Raw genomic sequence first — 21825 nt, forward strand, 5'->3', positions numbered from 1 at the left:
TGTGTGTTCACGTAATTATGCTACTGTAGTAATCATGTTTTATTGCTTTCGTTTCAATAAAGTGCCAAGTAAGATTTTTGGGATGGTTTATGGTGATAGTTGATTTGATCTTGCTGAAAAACAGAAACTTTTGCACTCAGGGAAATAATTCTCATTTTAACATAAGTGTGATAAAATGTTGATTCATTTTTCAGAAGATTGATAGACAAATTGCCCAGGTTGTCCTAATTTTTCAGAATTTTGGAGTAGCAGAAGTATGGTCGGAGTCCAGATTACTATAGACTGTTCTATTTTTGATAGACTCTGTTTTCAATGCATAGTTTGCTTGTTTTCTAGTTTCTATGGCTTATATTGCTCAATATAAATTGTGGAAATGATATGCTATAGTAGGCATTGTGTGGAAACAATTATGAATCTTGTCTTTAACAGTACCAAAGTGAAATGGTTTGCTCTTTATCATACTAACCTATCTCACAAAGTTCTGTTAAGTTTTATGTGATTGAAGTTTTCAAGTTTTGGGTGAGATGTTGATATGAGGAGAATAAGGAGTGACAATACCCTAAGCTTGGGGATTCCCAAGGCACCCCAAGTTAATATCCAAGGAGTATCCAAGCAACTAATCTTGGGGACGCCCCGGAAGGCATCCCCTCTTTCGTCTCCAACATTATCGGTAACCTCACTTGGAGCTACATTTTTATTTGTCACATGATATGTGTTTTGCTTGGAGCATCATTTTATTTTGTTAGGATTTGATTGCTGTTATTTAGAATAAGGTTTTGCATCTTTTATTTCAATAAAAGTGGCAAGGATAGCCATTACCATGCTTATCTTGTAAGTATACGAGTTGTTGTTTCAAAACAGAAATTTTATCGATGTTGCAAAAATTCCCGAGAAAAGTCAGTATGTGATAAAATGTTGAAACTTTTATCACAATAAGCTATGATAAATTTTATACAGTGTGGTAAGTTTTCATAATTTTTGGAGTTAAAGAAGTATTGATACTCTTGCATTCTTTACAGATTGTACTGTTTTGGCAGATTGTTGTTATGTTTGCATTGTTTGCATATGTTTGCTTGTTTAATGATTATATTTGAGGATAGGAGTATTAAATATGCAGAGGCATTTACTATGAAATGTTGAATAATTTTGGTGATTTTCTACAGTAGAGAATGATAAGGTTTTGCATTGATTTATACTAACTTATCTCACAAGTTCTTGTTGAGTTTTGTGTGGATGAAGTTTTTGAGATTTAGGAAAACCGTGATATGAGAGGAATTAAGGAGACGAAAAAGCTCAAGCTTGGGGATGCCCAAGGGGCCCCAAGATAATATTTCAAAAGTCTCGAGCATCTAAGCTTGGGGATGCCCCAGTAGGCATCCCACCTTTCTTCTTCAACAATTATCGGTTAGTATCGGTTGAGCCTAAGTTTTTGCTTCTTCACTTGAGTTGTGCTATTCTTGGAATGCCGTTTTGTCTTGTTTTGATTGATGTTTTAATGAAATACTTAGATCTAAAGGTTTTTAAATAAGAGAGAGTCCTCAAATAGCTACCCATTTACTTAACTACTCGTTTGATCTTCACTTATATCTTTTTGGAGTAGCTTGTCATTTACTCTTCTGCTTCACTTATATCCTATGAGTAAATTGATGAATAAATTGAATATAATGAAGCTCAAATTATATGTTCATATCATGCCTAGTGGTAGCTTCACATTGGGTTTAGAAAGTGAAATATTTTGAAGCTTAACAATCACAATATTGGTCATACAAGCAGTTCATGAATGATTAGTAGAACGAAGAGAACTTTCACATGCAAATACACTATCTTGGAAATCTTTTGTGATTGTGAGGCCCCATCAAAATATTATATACCAAAATTGTTGACATTGTACAAGGAAGACAACATAGTGATTTATGTTTGTTCATATTCACATAGAAGTTATATTGTCATAGATCCTTCAACATGTGGTGCTTGCCCCCCATCTTTGCTAGCCAAAAATTCCGCACTAATTAGAGATACTACTTGTGCATCCAAAAACCCTTAAACCCAAATCTTATTTTTCAAGAGTCCACCATACCTACCTAAGGATTGAGTAAGATCCTTTAATTAAGTTGCCATCGATACAATAAGGTAATAAAAATTGCTTCTAAAAGTGTTAGATCATTTACTGTAAGAGAAAATTGAGTGTTGTATGAACTTGTGATGGCAAAGAATAAAAGAAACAGACTGTATAATAAAGGTTGCTCTCATAAGGGGCAATATAACATGATGTTCTTTTGCACTAAGGATTGAGCATACAAACAAAAAGCGCATGGCAACCTCTGCTTCCCTCTATGAAGGGCCTACCTTTTACTTTTATGTATTTACTTTCATGCAAGAGTCAAGGTTTTTCTCTCTATTCCTTTTTATTTTTCTCTTTTTGCAAGCATCATGTGGTGAGGAAAGATCTAGGCACATATATCCAGTTGGATATGGGTAGCATGAGTTATTATTGTTGACATCACCCTTGAGGTGAATACGTTGGGAGGCGAAATTATAATCCCTTATCTTTCTATGTGTTCGCTTGAAACATTTTGCTCATGTGTATGCGGTGAGTGTTAGCAATCATACAAGACTATATGATGGTTGAGTGTGTGGAGCTCTTACTTAGACTCTGTTGAATAAGTTGAATTGCAATTGTTTCGTGACTAAGAATACATGTTATTGAGTTTCAAGAGAATTCATTGTTTGAACCTTAACATGTGAATTGGTTGCTACTTTGTCATGATGAGTTTTATGAGAAATAGTTGCTGTTATGATGCTAGGGAAAGTGATTGAATTATCATTGATCAAACTTGTGCACTTTGCTAGCATTCACACTTCATAAATTATTTCTTTTATCATTTACATACTCGAGGACGACTAGGAATTAAGCTTGGTGATGCTGATACGTCTCCAAAGTATCTATAATTTATGAAGTATTAATGTTGTTATATTATCATTCTTGGATGTTTTAAAATCATTTTATAGCAACTTTATATCATTTTTTGGGACTAACCTATTGACCCAGTGCCCGGTGTCGCTTGCTTTTTTTGCTTGTTTTTACATCGTAGGAAATCAATATCAAACGGAGTCCAAACACCGTGAAACTTTTTGTGGATTTTTTATGGACCAGAAGACATCCAATGGGCCAAAGCAGCACCTGGGGGTGCCCCGAAGGGGGCACAACCCACCAGGGCGCGCCTGGGGGCCCAGGCGCGCCCAGGTGTGTTGTGCACACCTCGGTGGCCTCCCGTACCCCCTCTTCGCCCTATAAATCGTCAAATATTCCAAAAACCCTCGGGGTTACCCTAGATCAGAAGTTCTGCCGCCGCAAGCCTCTATAGCCACGAGAAACCAATCTAGACCCTGTTTCGGCACCCTGCCGGAGGGGGGAATCATCACTGATGGCCATCTTCATCATCCCAGCGGCCACCATGATGAGGAGGGAGTAGTCCACCCTCGGGGCTGAGGGTTTGTACCAGTAGCTATGGGTTTAATCTCTCTCTCTCTCTCGTGTTCTTGAGATGTCATGATCTTGATGTATCGCGGGATTTGTTAATATAGTTGGATCATATGGTGTTTTTCCCTCTCTATCTTGTTGTGATGAATTGAGTTTTCCTTTTGAGATTTCGTTTTATCGGATTGAATACTTTTATGGATTTGAGAGCACTTGATATATGTCTTGCATATGAATACCCGTGGTGACAATGGGGTATTATTTTGATTCACTTGATATATGTTTTGGCACTCAACTCGCGGATTGCGGAGGTGACATTAGGGTAATCTACGCATAGGGGTTGATGCACGTTCTTGTCTTTGTTTCTCCGGTAGAAACACTACAAAAAAATACACTTCCGTGATGGTACGTGTTTGTCACAGTAGGTCACATTTTCTGTCATGCATGTACATCCATGACGATTTTATGACAGAATCAAGATAGTCATACCTTTGTTGTTGTAGAAGTGTTCCATGACATTACCAAAATTATCATCACGGAAGTGTCCACTTCCATGACGATAAATGGCGCGTCATGGAAGTGTTTTCGTCAAGGGTAACCGACACGTGGCATCCACCGTAATGGGTCGCTGTTAAGCTATCGTGTCCGGTTTTGGATCCGATAACCCGTTAACAGCCCGGACCAATGAGGATTTTCCACGTGTAAAATTCTCATTGGCCGCAGGAAACACGTGCTGGCTCACCGTTGGGACAGATGTCATCCATTCATTAGACGTGAGGCGCCTATGATACGTCGACACGTGGCACGGCCCAACAGAGGCCCATTCTAGTGAAAAGGCTAGCCCGTTGGACTTGGTCAAAATGTAACGGGCTGACCCACGGAAAGCATGTTAACGACATGTTCGTATATAGCCCATTTACGGCCCGCTAACTCACAACCCGTTATGGCCTATCGGGATTAAGCCCATTAGCTTCATCTGGGTCGTCTAATATGATTCCAGCCCATTGTAACTTCTAGTCCATGTATGGCCCATGATATCTTTCGGCCCATATGAGGCCCTTTGTAACTCTAGGCCCATTAATGGCCCGTGATGAATCTGGCCCGTAATGAACATTGTACCGCTTTATACCCGTTAATGGCCCATTATTCCATTGGGCTGTTTCCAACCTGTGTTATATTTCGGCCTTCTCAGGGCCCATTTATTCTTGGGCTCATCTCTAGCATTCGGTTACTTACGGCCCGTTATTGGCCTTTTCTGCTTGTGGACCAAATTCAGCTCGTGGTTATAATCGGTCCGTTAATCTATTGGGCCGTTATCATAGCATCATCAAATACGGCCGATTAACGACGACCCGTTATGGTCGGCCCATGAACGGACGATTCCAAATCTAGCCCGTTTACGACCCATAATGCGGTTTGTTATTGGTCCATGTTTGGCCGATCGATCATACGGCCCGTAGAAGGCCCATTGATGCTACGGCCCGTAGAAGGCCCATGGATTCTACGGCCCGTGGAAGGCCCATTGTTTCTATGGCCCTTAGAAGGCCCATTATTTCTACGGCCCGTAGGAGGCCCATGGTAACTATAGTAAATATGTAGCCCATGGTTATTGTGGCCTAGTTTTAAAAAATAAGTTATTGTGGCCACTAGCAAACCGCGGAAAAAGAACTGCACTGACTACAAGCAAACAATTAAAATAGAACAACAAGGACATAAATAAGCAAGCAACTTACGTTAAGCTATCACGGCTATTACACATATTACATCCACTCGGCATCAAAGTTCGCCACCTGTGCAAATATAGGGAACAAAGCAGCATATCATATACACTAGTTGTCAAAGTTGGCGACCAGTCAAATAAACGCTGTAGCAAAACAAGTCCAGAACTGAAACCACTTCAGAAGAGCTCAAGAAACAATATCCTGGGTACCCATAATGTTGGCAAGATGCTTAGCAAGCTTATTAACTTTCTCTTGTTTGGCACTTAAATCCTTCAGCGCTTGTTGTTGCACCAGAAAGTATGCATCTAAATTCTGCAGGGACTTCCTCAGTCCTTCAGCTTCCTGTTGTAGCACATCTGATCGATGTCTTTCAACTTGAAGTTGAGACTCAAGAAGACGAACTGATTCAGGCAGCGAGTTCGAAGAGCTTGTGCTAGCAGTAGTGGCTAGTAACTCGAACACTACATCAAGACAGGACTTTTGGGTTCTCTCACTGTCGTCAAGATAGTTTTTATCAGCTTTCTTGGAGACCAACAGGGATGTCTCACTGTCTTGAACTTATCTGCATTACTTCCTTTACCATTGCATAACGAGGTACTGTTCTCCAATATTCTGTCCGCATTCTAAAAGAGAAACAAGCAAACACATCATAGCTTTACCATGTTGTATATGATACTCATTTTGGTAAATCAGTTCAGTAGTAAAGTGGACAGGATAACAGCATGAAACAAACATATAGCTATGTACCATGGTCACTTTATGGTCTATATCATTCTAGTTTTTATTGCCAAATCAAGATAGAGACACAGTTCAAATAATATTTGTTCAAGACAAAGCAAAATAGATAGAATATAAGTGTGGGAAACTACAGAGCAATAGCAACACTTGTAATGTGCATGACATGAGAACATAACCGTTTATTCAATTGAAACTGAAATCAACATAGAGCAAGTTACAAACCAGTTAAAGAAACAGGTTTAAAACATACCTGTTGCACGATTGGAGTTTCAATTCCATCCTTCAAATTTGAAAATAGTTGGTATGAGTAAATACAGTGATGCAAGAGCAAAGGAGTATGAACCATAGCTACAGAACTTGACCTGGGAAAAATATATTCTTCCGCTTTAAGCGTTGAGTTGGGATTCAGAGTGGTGGTCCTCGTGCTTTGGGCACTGCAGTTCCATTACTAAATGCTCGTGTTTGGGTGCTCTGTGGTGGAGAAAGTGTTGTGTCAACTGGAACTGGGTTACTATCTGCTGGGGTTGGGGTTAGAAGGGGTGTAGCTGGTTCTCTGTCCAACTGGGTAGGGGTACAATCTGTGGGAGTCTGGGTTATGTGTGGTGGGGCTGGTTCTTGGGCAAGTACAACTGTGGTTCTATCTACATCAACTGGTAGCACTATCTTTTCTGAAGACCGTGTTGTTGCTCCCTTAGATACTGCCATCACCCTCTCCAATTCAAATGGTTGATAAACAAGAAAAGTAATTGAATGTACAGACATTGTATGATAGACATGTGCAATGGATAGTGGGGAATAAAAGAGGGCATGAAATAATTCACATTTATGTTGTCTAACCAAATAGGATAGCAAGACACAATTTCACATATATGATGGCTAACTAAACAGGATAACATGACACAATTTCACATATATGATGGCTAACTAAAAAAGATGGAAAGACAACTCAAAATATGATCACTATGTAAACAGGATAACATGATATAACTATATAATGTGTTTATTAAATAGGTTGGCATGCCATAATTCACATACATGCCGCCTATGGAAACATGATAGCATGATATAATTCACGGATAGAATGACATAATTCTGATGACTGTAAACACTAAATAGGATGAGATTATATCACTATATGATGTCTTTATTAAATGGGTTGGCATGCCATAATTCAGATAGTATGTAAACATGATGGCATGATATAATTCAAATATATGATTTATATAGTAAGCAAGTAAGGAGATGGCAATCGCATATATGATGTAAAAACTAAGCAATACAAGACAACATGCATGACATGAGTAATATAACCCTGCCAAGTTTGAGCATAGACCTCAGGGGGAAATAGGACTGGTCATCAGTCTCTGAATCCTCCTCTGAGGAGCTCTTTGTAACCAGCAAGATGTCTGCTTCAGCAGGTAGCATTGTCTGCTCTGAATACCTTGTTTTCACTCTAGATACTTCCATCACTGCTTCAAAAGGTTGATGCACAGGAAGAGTTGTTGAATATACAAACATTGTCGACAAATGGAAGACGTAATACAAAAAAAGGATAGCATGATATAATTCACATACATGATGATTGGCTAAATAGCATGGCATGGCATAATTCACATATGTAATGTCTTGCAACAAGATGGCATTGCATAATTCACATATATGGTAATTAGACACTAAATAGGTGGCATTCACACAAAGCATGTCTAAATTAATCAAATGACATAGCAATGCAAGACACCATACACACGATATGAGCAACATAACCCTGCCAAGTTAGAACATACACCTCGGGGTAGATAGGACTGGTCATCTGTCTCTGAATCCTCCTCTGAGGAGCTATTCGTAACCAGCGAGATATGCGCTTCATTAGATAGCATAGTCTGCTTTCAAGACCTTGTTTTCACTCCAGAATTTTCCATCACCGTGTCAAATGGCTGATGCACATGAAGAGTAGTTGAATGTACGAACATTGTTGACAAATGTAATACGTAATGAAAAAAGGATGGCCTGATATAATTCACATATAAGATGACTGGCTTAGCAGGATGGCATTGCAAAATTCACATATATGATGCCTGGCTAAACAACATGGCGTTGCATAATTCACATATATGATGAAGAAACTAAACAGATGGCATTCACACAAAGCATGTCTAAACTAAGCAGATGACATATTTGATGTATAAAGTAAGAAATGCAAGGCACAATATGCATGATATAACTAACATTAGCATGCCAAGTTAGAGCGAAGACCTCGGGGGGTCAATAGGAGTGGTCTTCTCCTTTTGAATCCCCCTCAAAATAGTTTTCTTCCTCTTGATTACAATCCGAAATGGTTGGAGGGGGGCTGCCTTTGCGCCCACCATGGAGCGACGTCTGCATGAAATTTTATTGCCACGCAAGGCTCGTCTCTTTTGTTCTACATGTTTAGTTCCATTGTGTACAATAACTAGCATGCATAGGAATAAAACATAGTGAGATTATGTAAGGAGTGCATGCACAAATCCAGAGTGATGGTAGCAAACCGTGGATAGACCCAAAACCAATGATAGCAGGCAAATAATAGCTTTAGTTAATAAATACAGATAATGGCTCCTTTAATGTTTGTTTGCACCCAACCTGAAACTCATAGTAGACACCCGAGATTAACCAGATAGTTGACAGATAGTACTGATTGTTGCCCCAATATGTACCCAACAACCATTTAAAAACTCAAGTTTCAGCATTAGTTTGGACCTGACTCGGAGTCTAATAGGTGAACATGATGATAAAGTATCATGTCATCATATCAAGTGATGCATAACGTAAGCAGACACGGAAGAGTGCAACCTCTCTTGCGGACCCGTGTAGTCCTCAAGGTCATCTGCTCAGTTGATTATGGTAATGCAGTTGTCGTGGCTGCCAGCGGCAGGGAAGAAGATCTGAGGCGGTGAAAGACAGTCCGGAGAGCGGATCCTAGCTGTGGTGAACCCTTCCATCGTTGGAGCAGCTGAGCTGGGGTGGGACACAGCGCAGCAGGAGCGGGACAAACCACACAAGGTTTTCTTTGACACGTATCTGTAACAGAAGTAATTGTGTAAGGGCTTGTTTGAATTTTAGGATTCTAGCAATGCAGGGATAGGAAATACACGGGAATAGGATAGGGATGCACGTGCGAAATAGAGAATTTAAAAACACATGATTTCTGGCAATCTGGGTGTTTGGTTCACAAGAATTGGAAGATCACAGGATGCAAAGAAGCATGGTGAGATTAAGTCAAACCACAAGAAAATGTACGGTTATAATGCTATTATGCTACTATCTCTTAGTCTTGTGCTTCATGAATAGGAATTTGAAAAGGAGGACAAGTGGATATTAAAATTCCTACAGTTTTTCTTTCAAGGAGACACTAAAGGAACAAATCCTACAGTTTTCCTTTGCTCCATTCCTTTGAACCAAATGCATGAATAGTAGTACCATAGGAAACTTTCCAATTCCTATGTTTTTCCTTCACTTTTCCTTTCAAGCACTAGTGATTCTAGTAGGCAGGCTTGAGTAGGGAAAAGCCTACGCTCAAAAAATGTTTTTGTGCTACTTCTACTACTTTGGCCCCAGGCCACCGCCCTACTAGCTCTACTCCCAGGCCCATCTACAAATGCACAGCTCAAACGCGTAGAGATAAATAATGATGACATTCAAGAGAGTCCATCACAGATAGCTAAGTTGCCTGATACCTCACTGCTTGTCATATAGTAGGAGAAACTAATCATATTTCACGTTACTACGTGTGCTCAATGGACAATAAATATAACATGTAGAGTAAAAAAGAGATGCAACAAGTGCACAACCTCTTTGGCAAAGCCATGTCGATCTCAGCGTGATTGGGTTGGTCGGTGAGGATGCTCCGGCTGATTTAGCTGTCGGAGGAGGGGAAGAAGATCTTAGGCGTTTGGAGATGGAGCCCGGGGTACTGCTCCGCTGTGATGGAGGGTTTTGTCGTTGGAGCAGCTCCGGTGAGTTGTACGACGACGAGGATGAAGCAGGACAAGAGAGACAACGTCAACCTGAGTGGAATTATAATAGCATCCCCAATAGATGACGTAAAATACATAACCACAAAGTGCTAGATGTAAAATACATCAGGCGCTCATCTATGAACTTAACTGTCGAAACTGAATTTAACTATCGAAACTGAATTTTGCTGTCGAAACTGAATTTTATTGTCAAAACTGAATGCGGTAGTAGCAGAAAAGCAGTAGCAGCAGCAGCGCCCGGAGCAGCAATGCGTGCAAGAGCCGGGGTAGTTGGTCGTGTCGCAGCATCTCGGGTAGCAGCTGTAGGGGCTCGAGGGAGAGCAGGATCTGCTGCTCGTGCAACAGTAATGCGCGCAAGAGTAGAGCAACAGTAGTGCATGCAAGAGTAGAGCAGTAGCGCAAGCAAGAGCAAGAGCGGGAGCAGCAGCACAAGCAAGAGCGAGAGCAGCGGCACAAGCAAGAGCGAGAGCAGCAACGCGAGCAAGAGCAAGAGCAGACCAGGCAGGGGACCAAGAGCAAGAGCAGAGCAGCAGCGCGAGCGAGAGCTAAAGCAGCAGCTCCTACTGATGTGGACATCGCCGCCGAGGGAGTGATGCCATGGAGGAAGTGGCTGGCGACGCCGCCGTGGATGGAGTCGTGCCATGTCGGCTCGGGACCGAGCGTCGGCAGCACTGTGAGATCGAATCAAGAAGAAAATGCGATGATTAGTGTACAACCTCTTTGGTGGTGCCGATTAGGCCTTAGCTTCATCCTAGTAAAATGGTGATGATGCTGCTCTTCCGGTGGTGCAGGTGAAGACAATTGTGTGGGAATGGAGGTGGCACGAAAGACGAGGGGAACATCGGGGCAGCTCCTTAGAGATGGAGGACAGGGTGGCTGAACCGGTGGGACGACAAGATTGACGACAGATCCTCATTTGGTAAGGTGGATGAGAGACGTCGAGGTGTTGCTATGGACGACATCGTCGGGGAAGAGGCTCCGGCTGGGTGGCGGACGGAGGAGGGTGTGGGGCTTCACGGTTTTTGCGACCTCGGTGTACGAATGGGTGGGCGGATGGAATGGGAGTGGGGAACCATGGCTTAGGGATGCGCTTGTCTGAAATGTGGGCTAAGTTATGAAAGTACCCCCACCGATTTGAGCTAGGCAGTTGTTTCAGTTCAGGGGTATCACAGGAATTTCACGTGTCGGGATTTCAAAGGAGGTGGGAGTTTTCGCGCACGTTGTAATTTTGGGATAGCAAGGCGCGGGTTGAGATGGAGGGAGTTTTTGGAGCACAACGAGACAAAGATATATATCTTAAATATTTTGGGGTAACAAGGCGTGGGTAGAAATTTCCGGACAAGCCTAACGTGTACTGTACCAAATCAATTCGCACTTCCGTCAATGAAAAAACAAAAACAAATCAATTCGCACCACACAAGAGAGTCTAGTCCCATGTACTATACCAAATAAATTCGCACTACAAATGCCATTCAAAACTTTGAATTCATGTTATGTTCATTTAAAATATTTCGCTACGTGTATAATGCATGCAACCTGTTACTCAAATGAACGTTTTAGTGCATTCCAAACGTATATACTACTGCATCAATATGAACTAAATTTGAATTTGTTTCTCTATTTGAATAAGATGTACAATCATGATTGTTGTGAAGTTAAACCATTTGAATTCGTTTCTCTATTTTAATAAGATCTGCAATCATCATTATTGTCAACTTAAACCATCGTTTGTGTATTATCTTCACTACACACCATATGATTACTGTCGAGTTAGATATGAACTATGTGTACTATATGAACTCGAACTCGATTTTTTGAATCCACTTTATGTTGATTTCAAATCATAGTACATTTCAAGCTCTAGCTAGATCTTCATAATCTAAACCATGTCTCATATGTATAATGTGTTTATCACATAATGTATGGTGCCCCGCCCCCTACGCCTACAAGTATTCAAATGAAATGTGAGATTGTTCGATATATAGTATGGTTTAGATTGTTCGATATTTAGTTGTGAGCTACAAACGCCACACATTATCACAAATTCAAATAAAATGTGAGATTGTTCGATGTATAGTATGGTTTAGATTGTTCGATATTTAGCTGTGAGTTGCAAACACCACGCATTATCATATTATGGTATAATAACATGTACAAAACCACAGCACGCGTATCATTGCTATATTCATGCATGCATATGTTTATAACACTATGATCTCCTATTCAAATATATGAATCCACTTTCATATCAAATTATGATCTTTGTTAGTCTCTTACACCCACACAATCCTCTAACCTTTGTAGCTAGCACTAATTTTCTCTCGTGCATGCACATGCCCTCCTCACCCTCCCCCTCCCTCAGCATTCCATCCATCGCGCACATTCATTTTTCCTTTAGGTTGTTCTCCCACGGTCTCCACAACTCCTTTCTGACACACACCGATCGATAAACCTCTCCAGCGATGTCTGCCTACCACATACACACGCACCTTCCATCTCCTCCTTTTTCTGTCCATGCCCCGTGTCTCTCATATGGTCCTACACACATGTAAACTCTCGCCCCTCTTTTCATTGATCTCACAATCGCACACTCCTCCCCCTATCTAGCTAGTAGCTAGGCCTCTCGCACCACCTCCTAGATCCATTCTCTCTGTCTATCCATCTCGATGGGCCTTATTTGCCTCTAACAAATGGATGTACACCGACCGATCTCCCGCTATATGTATATCTAGCTAGGTCGTTATAACTCGTTTTCCCCACGCATCGATCGATCTACCTCATTAGTTATGTCTCTCCCTTCCTCCGACAAACAACAACTGATCTACCGATCTAGTTAGGTTTGCTTACCAAACACATGGCCCCCCTTCATCATCCATGCATGCGTACCGACACATCTATCACGCACACGCACACACAGAAACACATCCTCACTCTTATTGATAATATTGCAGTTCTACCCTCAGTTTGTCTAGTAGGCCTCTCCCACCATCTTCGAGAAGCAACTCCATCACCCGTCCAACACTCTACCCCTCTCCCTCCCTCCCTCTCTCTCTCCTCTCTCTCTCTCTCTCTCTCTCTCTCTCTGTCCCAACCTATTTCCCTTCCTTCACTTATGTATGGATGTTGACTGATCTCCCTCAAGACATAGCTGGGTGTCTCCTTCTGAACACATATACGAGTCGATCTACCTCTATAGTTAGGTCTCTGCCTCCCCCCACACACACTGATACATCGAGCGCTCTAGTCATGTCTCCCTGCCATACACAAACTTGCCTTGTGCCCTCTAACATTCCGGTAGGTCAGTCGCCCTGTATCTTTGACTTGCACACGCACAATTTCGATGGCTCTCTTCATCGATCTTGCACCCACCCACTTGATCCTCTCTTCGACTCTATCGATATCTATGACCCCTCCCTCTCTTCTCATGGATCGCCCCTCTATATATGATATATATAGGCCTCTATTTCACACACATTGCATGTGTCAAATTTTTGTTTGAGATATCATCGACACATATTCCCACAAATACATTCATGAAATCACACACCCCCAACAAAAAACACTCACGAACGCACACGCCATCTGTCTAGGTTTGTATCTCTCTCTCACACACACCCACGTAGGTGGGGGACGTGCATGAAGAGAAGAGGTGCACGCACGGCGCACATACTGCCGTCTCTTTCCCAACCACACCTGCGCGGGTACACGGTGGAGCTCATTTCTGTATGAAAAGGCAGCCCACGTGGTAATTTGACACATGTACTGGTTATCCACTTGATGGAGGATCATGTACCACAGGTGAACAAACAAATTGCGACTTGATGTGTTATGTTAAAAAAGAGGCAAACCATGTGGAGCCTACCTTAGAGGCAAGGCTCTATACACTGGAGATGCTCTGTACGTATTACTTTTGATGTGTCCCATCCACTCGTAGAACGAGGAGAAGCTTGCTTAGTACACCGTCTCCCCCGCCAACTGGCGCGGTGGCTTGTAGGACGAGGTGAAGCTTGCTTACTACGCCTTACGCCTGCTCCCTCACCCACGCGCGCGGTGGCTCGCACGACGAGAAGAAAATTTTACTACTCCCTCCGTTTACTCCTCGTCCCTACCTTGGTTAGAGATATTATCATATTGTTTGAAATATATATCCTTTAGTAGATTTCAATATGAACTACTAGTACATACTCCAAACACTGATGTATATAGATGTTAGGGTTTAGATTCACTCATTTTGCTCCATATGTAGTCCATATTGAAACGTACGTAATAGTACGCACTCTCCCTCGCCCCTCGCCCCTTGACCCTCGCCCACGTGGTGGACGTGGAGCAATTCATTCGGTCTCAGATAGCCAGAATGATATATACTACAGTACCATTATTGCTCGACTTCCCGAAGAGGCGAAGAGCCAAGCGCAAGGTTGATATTTTGGAGATGCCAAGCGCAAGGTTTATAGGAGAACGAGTACTAGTAGTACGTACCAGTGGTACGCACTGTATGAGGAAGAAGGCAACAAGATGTATGTTTTGTGTGACAGACTCTTCTTATAGGACGTGCTAGACCTAGTGGACCTCATTGTTGCAATGGGAGTACTCCCTATCATAGATGGCACGATTCAGAGTGGTGGGCAGCGGGCATAATTTGGAGCTTCTTAGTCTTAAACCCCATGAAGAAGCCCCATCGAAAGGAATAGCCATCCTCTACACGCGCTCCTATGTAAAATGAGTAAATGAGACAAAAAGAGAAAGAGACAAAGTAAAAAAATCACCAGCCTTAGATCCAGCCCTATTGTATCAGTGAATGATATTTCTACGTCGTGATTGACATGGCTATATTATTAACTATGCTACGGAGGTAGAAGCGTATTTTTATTTATTCGCGAAGGTAGCAGCGGATGGATATTCAAAGAGGAGTGAAATGATGGCTGCTTCCTCGGTCAAACATAGAGAAAGGTGGGCCTCGTGATTTGACGACTTATTAGTCATTATTACTGGCTAGTCCCTCCGTCCGCGAATAACTGTACATCTAGCTTTTGTTATTAGTCAAAATTGTAAAAAAATTGACCAACCTTATAGAAAATAGTATTAACATATATGACATCAAATTGCTTTATTATGAAAGTACATTTCCAAACGAATCTAGTTATACTAATTTAGTGCTATAAACGCTTTTACTTTTCCCTAGAAAGTTGGTCAAGGTTTTAAAACTTCGACTTAAGACAAAAGCTAGATGTACACTTATTCACGGAGAGAGAGAGTATACTCTTTTCCCATTGAGGGAGTCCTGGATTAGGGGGTGTCCAGATGGCCGGACTATACCTTCAGCCGGACTCCTGGACTATGAAGATACAAGATTGAAGACTTCGTCCCATGTCCGGAAGGGACTTTCCTTGGCGTGGAAGGAAAGCTTGGCGATACGGATATGCAGATCTCCTACCATTGTAACCGACTCTATGTAACCCTAACCCTATCCGGTGTCTATATAAACCGGAGGGTTTTAGTCCGTAGGACAACATACACAACAACAATCATACCATAGGCTAGCTTCTAGGGTTTAGCCTCTCTGATCTCATGGTAGATCTACTCTTGTACTACCCATATCATCAATATTAATCAAGCAGGACGTAGGGTTTTACCTCCATCGAGAGGGCCCGAACCTGGGTAAAACTTCGTGTCCCTTGCCTCCTGTTACCATCCGGCCTAGACGCACAGTTCGGGACCCCCTACCCGAGATCCGCCGGTTTTGACACTGACATTGGTGCTTTCATTGAGAGTTCCTCTGTGTCATCGCCGTCAGGCTTGATGGCTCCTACGATCATCAATGGCGATGCAGTCCAGGGTGAGACCTTCCTCCCCGGACAGATCTTCGTCTTCGGTGGCTTCGCACTGCGGGCCAATTCACTTGGCCATCTGGAGCAGATCGAAAGCTATGCCCCTGGCCATCAGATCAGATTTGGAAGCTTAAACTACACGGCTGACATCCGCGGGGACTTGATCTTCGACGGATTCGAGCCACTGCTGAGCGCGCCGCACTGTCACGACGAGCATGATCTAGCTCTGCCGCCGAACAGTGACCTTTAGGCCGCACCCGCATCGGCTTCGACCCTTAATTCGGAGCCAACTGCGCCGATCGAGGATGGGTGGTTGGACACCGCCTCGGGGGCTGTGATCCCAACAGCGATCGAGCCGAACACCAGCCCCACACTCTACGAGACTCGTGACTCCAAGGAGCCGGACTCCTCTCCGGACTCCAAACCCTCCGCGCCCCTGCCAATCGAATCTGATTGGGCACCGATCATGGAGTTTACTGCCGCGGACATCTTTCAGCACTCGCCTTTCGGCGATATTCTGAAGACACTGAAGTCTCTCTCTTTATTAGGACAGCCCTGGCCGGACTACGGTCAGCAAGGTTGGGATTCGGACGATGAAGAAATTCAAAGCCCACCCACCACCCACTTTGTAGCCACTGTCGACGACTTAACCGACATGCTCGACTTTGACTCCGAAGACATCGACGGTATGGACGCTGATGAAGGAGACGATGAAGAACCAGCGTCTATCAGGCCCTGGAAAGCCACCTCGTCATAATACATATACATGGTGGACACCCCAAAAGAAGGAGATGGCGATGGAACAACGGAGGATGACCCCTCCAAGAAACAGCCTAAGCGCCGGCATCAGCGGTGCCGCTCAAAATCCCGCCAAAATAAATATGGTGATTCCAGCACGGGAGATAATAATACTCCGGAAAATGCCGAAGAAAACCCCCTCCAGCAAGATTTAGCACAGGAGGATGGAGAAACCAGCCCTCATGAGAGAGCGGCAGACAGAGAGGTTGAGGACGATAATTATATGCCTCCCTCCGAAGACGAAGCAAGCCTTGACGACGATGAATTCGTCATGCCAGAGGATCACGTCGAGCAAGAGCGTTTTCAACGCAGGCTTATGGCCACGGCAAGAAGCCTCAAGAAAAAACAGCAACAACTTAAAGCTGATCAAGATTTGCTAGTCGACAGATGGACTGAAGTCCTTGCGGCCGAAGAGCATAAACTCGAACGCCCCTCCAAGAGCTACCCAAAGCACAGGTTGCTACCCCGATTAGAGGAGGAAGCACTTAAACCTACATCACCTACACTCGATACGGCCGATCGGCCACCTCGTGGCCGCGACAGAGAGGCCTCCCGGCCCTCCACTCAAGCCGCACCCCATACCAAGCACGGGAATATGCGCCGGACTTACGAGATATGTTGGAGGACAAGGCAAGGCAAACAAGATCGATCTACGGATCGTGTGGGCGCCCCACGACTCAAGATGGTAACCGTCACGCCGACCACAAATTCGGCAGGGCCGAACACAGTAGACAAAGCTCATTGGAGCTACGTCATGATATAGACCAGTACAGAGGCGCCGCACACCCACTATGCTTCACAGACGAAATAATGGATCATCAAATCCCCGAGGGTTTCAATCCCGTAAACATTGAACCATATGATGGCACAACAGATCATGCGGTATGGATCGAGGATTATCTCCTTCATATCCACATGGCCCGCGGCGATGATTTCCACGCCATCAAATATCTCCCACTCAAGCTCAAAGGACCGGCTCGGCATTGGCTTAACAGCTTGCCAACAGGATCAATCAGTTGTTGGGAGGACCTGGAAGCCGCATTCCTCGACAATTTCCAGGGCACTTATGTGTGACCCCCAGACGCCGATGACCTAAGTCACGTAATTCAGCAGCCAGATGAATCGGCCAGGCAATTCTGGACACGGTTCCTAACAAAGAAAAATCAAATAGTCGACTGTCCGGACGGCGAGGCCCTAGCAGCCTTCAAGCACAATATCCGTGACGAGTGGCTTGCCCGGCACCTTGGACAGGAAAAGCCAAAGTCTATGGCAGCACTCATGACACTCATGACCCGCTTTTGCACGGGAGAAGATAGATGGCTTGCTCGTAGCAACAATATGACCGAGAACCCTAGTAATTCGGATACCAGGGACAGTAGTGGTAGGTCGCGTCGCAACAAGCAGAAGCGCCGCATTAATGGCGACAATACCGAGGATACGGCAGTTAATGCCGGATTCAGAGGCTCTAAATCCGGTCAGCGGAAAAATCCATTCAAAAGGAATCCTAGGGGCACGTCCAGTTTGGACCGAATACTCGACCGCTTATGCCAGATACATGGCACCCCCGAAAAGCCGGCCAATCACACCAACAGGGATTGTTGGGTGTTCAAGCAGGCAGGCAAGTTAAATGCCGAAAATGAAGACAAGGGGCTGCATAGCGATGACGACGAGGAGCCCCGGCCGCTAAACAACAGTGGACAGAAGGGTTTTCCCCCACAAGTGCGGATGGTGAACATGATATACGCAACCCACATCCCCAAAAGGGAGCGAAAGCGTGCGTTAAGGGACATATACGCGGTAGAGCCAGTCGCCCCAAAGTTCAACCCATGGTCCTCCTGCCCGATTACCTTTGATCGAAGGGACCACCCCACTAGCATCCATCATGGAGGATTCGCCGCATTGGTTCTAGACCCAATTATTGACGGATTTCATCTCACTAGAGTCGTTATGGACGGCGACAGCAGCCTGAACCTGGTTTACCAGGATACAGTGCGGAAAATGGGCATAGATCCCTCGAGGATTAAGCCCACCAAAACAACCTTTAAAGGCGTAATACCAGGTGTAGAGGCCAACTGTACAGGCTCAGTCACACTTGAAGTGGTCTTCGGATCTCCGGATAATTTTCGAAGTGAGGGGTTAATCTTCGACATAGTCCCATTCCGCAGTGGCTATCACGCACTGCTCGGGCGAACCGCATTTGCCAAGTTCAATGCGGTACCGCACTACGCATACCTTAAGCTCAAGATGCCAGGCCCTCGAGGAGTAATTACGGTCAATGGAAACACCGAACGCTCCCTTCGAACGGAGGAGCACACGGCGGCCCTTGCAGCGGAAGTACAAAGCAGCCTCTCCAGGCAGTTCTCCAGTCCGGCCACTAAACGACCGGACACCGTCAAGCGCGCCCGGAGTAACCTACAACAAGACCGCCTGGCACGATCTGAGCAAGCGTAGCAATGCGGCCCCAACCCCAGCCCTAGCAAAAAGGCGACGCCAGTGCTTCGCATACATAACTACACTCTAGAAATACCATGGGTACAGGGGGAGGGCCACCATCACGGCACGCCCGAAACACGGCTTAAACCGCACCAGGGGCTGCCGATTTTTTAATTTTCTCTTACTTTCAGGACTCCACTCTTCGGAAGGCCTGTTCGGCAGTTCAATTGCCGCACAAACGATGCAAGAACCAGGGAAGCAGACAAGCCACACTGCATTACGGAACTCCCAGGTGGTCTCTATCACGAGCAGTATACCTGTTTTGCATACTATTCCGCAGCTTGCCCCTGGAACGGACATGTTACATAGTCCAACCTTTTTCTTATCGCATTATTTGTATCGTTCTGCTTTGATCGCAGCCCTCTTTAATAAACAATGCATAGCTTTTGTCTATTTTTGCATTACTATTTTTTATATATGTTCCTTAACGACATGTTGCACCCGTACACTTTGGTACGACCAAAATACGCCAGGGGCTTCAGTACCCCTCAACATGGTGTAGGAAGTCCGAACACTTTAACAAGTGCGGCACCCTGAACTTATAGCATTATATGCATCGGCTCTGAATCATGTCTTGGGTCAATAGTTGGGTTTGCCCGGCTCCTATGTTTTGGTGCCTTACGTTCCGCTATATCGGCTAAGGTAGCACTAGGAGAACCACTGCGATTGTGCCCCAGTTGAGCTGGGTCGAGCACCTCAGTGGAGAAAGCTAAAACTGACTGTCATGATGAAGCGAGAGCTGGTCGCAGTTCGGGAGGTTTTTTCGAGTCCTTAAAGACTTATGCCGCTTAGGGCGAGGAGTCGGCTCTGTCCGGCCAAGGCGTGGATAGCGCCCCGAACTCAGTCTTCCGAATACCAGGGGCTTCGCCGAAATTTAAAATTATAGAATTCTATGGCTAAGTGAGAGTGTTCACGCATTATAGTCCGATTGCCTTGTTCGTTGGACTGAGTGCCTCCCTCGAAGGACCCAAACATGGGAAAAAGAGCGCTCAGGTTTATCCCCAAACACCCCGGCACTAGCGGCACGGGGGCAGAAGCCGACGACTCGCCATCTCTCAGAATTGATAAACAGCCGCACAGAAGGTAATATTTTAAATTTAAACAGCATTGCTTAGCGCATATGAATAAGTTTTCAGCGCAAGGACAAAACGAGCGAGTTTTACTCAAAAATTACATCCCTAGAACATTCATCCGCCACAAGGCAGGCACCCTTCAGAACATCCTTATAATAATTCTCGGGCTTGCGATGCTCTTTCCTCGGTGGTGGTCCATCCTTCACAAGCTTCTCAGCATCCAGCTTGCCCCAGTGCACCTTAGCACGGGCAAGGGCCCTACGGGCACCTTCAATGCAGACGGAGCGCTTGATGACTTCGAGCCTTGGACAGGCCCCCACCAGCCGCCGCACCAGCCCAAAATAGCTCCCAGACAGAACCTCTCCAGGCCACAGCCGAACTATGAAGCCCTTCATGGCCTGTTCGGCCGCCTTGTGGAGCTCGACCAGTTGCCTCATCTGGTCGCTCAAGGGCACGGGGTGTCCGTCCTCAGCATACTGAGACCAGAACACCTTCTCTGTCGAGCTGCCCTCCTGGCTCGATAGAACGCGGCGGCATCGGACACGCTATGGGGAAGATCTGCGAATGCTCCTGGAGAGCCCCGGATTCGGGTAAGTAACAAGTAACTCACGTTTATGTGTTTGCTTTGCATAAAGAATGCCTTACCCGCCGCTATCTTTTTCACCTCCTCCAACTCCTGGAGGGTCTTCTGGGATTCGACCTTGGCAGACTTGGCATTCTCAATTGCCACCGCGAGCTCGGACGCTCGCGTCCTTGAGTCAAGCTCCAAACTCTCATGTTTTTTCATGAGAGCCTGGAGCTCTTGCCGCACCTTGCCAACCTCGGCCTCATAGTTTTCTCGCTCGGTGCGCTCCGCGGCCGCCCTCTTCTCGGCCTCGACCAGTGCTTGCTTAAGGGCCGCCACCTTAGACGTGGCCCCTACAATAGCCACGATAATCCTGTCATTTTTCGCAATTGCACCTTTTTATATATATTTAAACAAGGTATTTCTTACCTTCATTGTCCTCGAGCTGCTTCTTGGCACGCCCGAGCTCTTGCTCGGACCGCTCGAGGTTCTGCTTTAGCGTGTCCACTTCCGCAGTCAGTGCGGCGGACGCAAGCAGAGAAGCCTGCACATGCATATTGACTCCTTTTTGTTAGACTCCTGCGAATTTTATTTGATCCTCTATTCGGCTTTTCTTCCCGAACGCCAAACAGGGCATCAGGGGCTACTGTCTATGCGGTAATATTATTTACACATGCTTTACTTACCTCAAAGCATGTTAAAAGGCTAGTACAAGCTTCTGTCAGTCCGCTCTTGGCGGACTGAACCTTCTGGACCACCACACTCATAATGGTGCGGTGCTCCTCGTCGATGGAGGCGCCTTGGAGCGCCTCCAACAGATTGTCCGGTGCCTCTGGTTGGACGGAGGTCACCGGCACGGTGGGCTTGCTCCTCTTGGAAGTAGGTCCCCCGCCGGACTCTGGAACCTTTGAAGGTTCCGGAGCGGTGTCCGGCCTAGGGCCGGACTTGGAGCCCTGGGGGGTTTCATCCCCTTTACTCCTGGAGCCCGGGAGGTCGCCTTGCGGCGCCTCCAAGACCACCTCCTCCCGGATTGGAACCTGTTGGGACAACACTTCGGTGTCGTCCGTAGGACGGGGGCAGGAAGCCGTCGGAAGCGAGTTCACATCTGACGAGTCCAG

Source organism: Triticum aestivum, chromosome 5A, assembly GCF_018294505.1.
Source record: "Triticum aestivum cultivar Chinese Spring chromosome 5A, IWGSC CS RefSeq v2.1, whole genome shotgun sequence".
Lineage (NCBI taxonomy): Eukaryota > Viridiplantae > Streptophyta > Magnoliopsida > Poales > Poaceae > Triticum > Triticum aestivum.